The 3,705-nt window shown below is 41.9% G+C and overlaps 1 pseudogene; it reads right to left on the reverse strand.

Moving 5' to 3' along the window:
• Positions 1-365: 365 nt before the first annotated feature.
• LOC122058880 lies at positions 366-1,790 on the reverse strand (annotated as a pseudogene).
• Positions 1,791-3,705: the final 1,915 nt, after the last annotated feature.

Here is a 3,705-nt window from a genome sequence, read left to right on the forward strand (position 1 = left end):
TATACTTGGCCTATATTTACTAAAACTCCCTAGCCTTCAACTTTTTCTCTATTCATCATGTCTGGCAAAACGATGTAAATAAATAATAAAGGAAAAAGTTTTTTTGACTGCAAAAAACTAACTTTAAGGTAGGGGAGTATGAGAAAAAAGCCAAAGATAGGAGAATTTTAGTAAATATAAGCCAAGTATAGGGAAATGATAGTAATTGCCACTAAAACAAAGATAACATCGAATCACTTCCTAAAAGAGTAGTCCTAACTCAATAGGCAACCAGATATTGGTTAGCTCCTGAACTGAGAAACATTAATATTGGTCAATGTCTTAACTCATTATTCTTTGATGATTTCACTATCTTACCTTATATCTTAAATGGTCTTATGGTTCTTCCATTTGTATGCAACCTCGGATAGTGCCTTTGTGGAAGACCCATCATCTCCCAACACCTTGGCTGCTTCGTCCTTGAGTTCTGTCATCTTGCTTTGAACTCTTTTTCCTTCTTCCCCCTCCATTAAGGTCTTCACCACTTTTGCAATATCTTGCTGCCCTATCAAGCCATTCTCCTTTGCTTTGGGCCTTAAACACAACCTTTATATGTCCTCCACCAACATCACTGCATTCATCTTTTGCTCTGCATAGAGTGGCCAAACAATCATGGGAACACCATGCACGATACTCTCGAGGGTTGAATTCCATCCACAATGAGTCAAGAATCCTCCAGTTGAGTCATGGGTAAGCACTTGAATCTGGGGAGCCCATGAGGGCACAACCAAGCCCACCTCTTTGGTCCTCTCCAAGAAGCCCTCAGGCAAGAAGAATAATGGGTCCTCCAAGCTTTGCACAGTGAAAAATGTTGCGTCAGCTGCTCCTCTAGTTGGACTCTTACTAACCCACAAGAACCTATGCCCACTTTGCTGCAATCCTAAGGCCAATTCCTTAAATTGTTCTTCAGAGAGGGCTCCACCAGTCCCAAATGACACAAATAGAACTGAGTTTTGTGGTTGATTATCCAACCATCTCAAGCACCCGGTTGCATCGGTCTCATCTAATGAACCAGTTTTTATGATTGGTCCAACCGGGTAGACCGGTGGGGCAGCTGGAACAACTCCTTCCTTAAAAGCTTTTATGGCACTTTCTTCCAACCCCATGAAACTATTCAATAGAACACCTTCAGCTAATCTATATGAAATGTGTAGGATCCACTTGTAGGCCTCATTCTTCCTATCTTGAACTGGATCCAGGAGATCGCTTCCATGCAGCGGCGCGCAACCAGGAAGCCTCACCGGTTCCGGCAAGTCCCTATACTCACAAGAGTACATCTAGCTTGTTCCGGCAAGTTCCGGCAAATGAAGGAAAAAGGAAAAGAAGGCAGCCGTTGAGGGGAAGATGTAGGATGGAACCTTGTATTCCTTAGCTACATCAAATGCTTCCATGCCAAAGAGATCAACAACTAAGGCAACAATATGGTTTGTAGAAGTTAAGATTCTCAAAGCTTCACGATTAGAAGAGATGGAACGAGACACAGTGAGGCAGATACGAGTTTCGATCTTAACATCTCCAGGGAGATCATCAAGGTTAACTGCAGGTAAAACCATAGAGCTTATGCTCTTGGGGAGGGCATCAAGGACTGTTTTTTGGGCTTTGGATTTGGATCCATCGTTAGGGATGATGAAGATGATGGTGAAATTGTGTTGAAGGGTAAGTCTTTTTGCAAAAATGGTTAGTGGGATGAGGTGACACATTCCTGGAGAGGGTAAAATGGCAATGTGGGTTGTTAATTGGGTTTCTTCCATGGTCAATGGCTGAAGAGGCAGAGAGAGCATATGGGCTTAGATTCCTTTCCTTTCCTTTTCTTTTTATATGAGATGGAGATGCTAAGGGGCATCAGCCAAAGAGAAATATCTCAAATAGAGAGATATTTGACTTGGTGTGAGTGCATCAAGGGCATGGAATACATATGGTGAGATATAATAATAATTAAAGAGCTTAACATAGATAGGTTAAGAGATAATTGAGCATGTCATGACGTTGCTAGAAATATGAGCATCTAGATATCTTTCAGACGTATTAACCTTTAAACAAACTTAAACGACAAAGTAGACATTTCTTTTAAAATTAAAAGCCAGCAAGAGAGGGCTGCCTGGTCGCATGGCCCTCATGCAAGTTGTAGGGGCCAAAGAGAGCATGCAGAGGGGGAAACGACACTCTTGAGATATTGTTTTATAGTGGGTGGGCATTAATTTTACATGCCCCTGTGTCTTGTACAAGGACCACACGATCATATAATTTTTTTTTTCCTTTAAGAACTTTGTTGATATCGATTGCGATAAAAATAGATACTTTTTATATAACAAAAATATTTATTGCAATCGTTCCTCATCAGTGTTATGTCAGTTTCAATTTATTTCTCAATTTTTAGAGATGAAAGTGTCTACATGAAACCTCTATATCTGTATTCAGATGTTGACGCATTTTAATAGATCCTGGTCTTATTTTCAAAATTTATTTAAATTATAGATTTAAAAAGGATCATTAAAACGAATTTGGAAGTGGCATATTATTTTTCCAGTATTTGATCACACATGTAAGATGATATATTTATTTTCATCAAAAAAAAAAAAAAATGTGTGATACTAAAATGATAAAAAATAAAATTATAAATTATTTGACACCTTGAGAGACGTCAATAAAACAATCCCTATGGAGATTGTTATGAGAATTAAAAATTGGCTTTTTTTGTGTTAATTTTTTCTTTATTTCTTTATCTTTTTGGAGGGTGGGGGTTGGTGGGGATTGGGGAGTCCATTCCCTTTAAGCTAATGCCAACCCGACCAAATCTATCTAGGTAGAGCCGTAGATGTGTCAAATTTTAGCCAGATAAAGTGGATCAATTGAAACCAAGCGGCTTAGTCGAAATGGATGCGAATCAGATTTATTGTTGATGCGGTAAAAATTGACCAGATGATCTTTCCTACAGTTCCTGGTGCTTTAGCCGACCTGGCACAGAAGAGATGACAGGAGAGAGCCGAGCTGACCCGACAGGGAACTCTCCGATGCCTAAATCAGATCTTTCCACAACAGATGTTCAAGAGAGCTTTTTCAGTAAAAGAAGTGATCAATCCCCCATGATGGAGGCTTACCTTGGTATTTAGGCTGCTGATGGAGGGAGAATGGGAGACGATTGTGAAGAGTCCTGTCTAGGCATAGTCCTTGAGGGGAGTGGCTCTGTGATTCTGGGAATATTTCGGGTCCTAGAGTATTCTAGGGAAATATTCCCCTCTTATCTCGGAAATGCCAACCGTGTGAGGGATAGATGTCTATGGTGACGTATAGTGGATAGAGTCTTGTCCTTGTGAATAGGGATTACGTTTCTTGAATGTAGGGGTGGACGAAAGCACGTCTTTGGAAACCTTGTTGTTGATGTCGGGCCGCGGTGATGGCACGGCCTGATGGAGGGCCGACTTGGCAGCACGACTTGATGGAGGGTCGAGGTGGTAGCACGGCTTGATGGAGGGCCTAGGTGGCAGCACGACCTGATGGAGGGCCTAGGTGGTAGCACGACATGATGAGATGTCGAGGTCGCAGCACGGCCTGATGAAGGGCCGAGGTGATAGCACGGCCTGATGAGATGTCGAGGTGGCAGCAAGGCTTGATGAAGGGCTGATGTGCAGCATTGGTCAGGACGGTCCCTGCCCGTGCCGTGGTTGG

The sequence above is a fragment of the Macadamia integrifolia genome, chromosome 13 (genome assembly GCF_013358625.1).
Source record: "Macadamia integrifolia cultivar HAES 741 chromosome 13, SCU_Mint_v3, whole genome shotgun sequence".
Taxonomy (NCBI): Eukaryota; Viridiplantae; Streptophyta; class Magnoliopsida; order Proteales; family Proteaceae; genus Macadamia; species Macadamia integrifolia.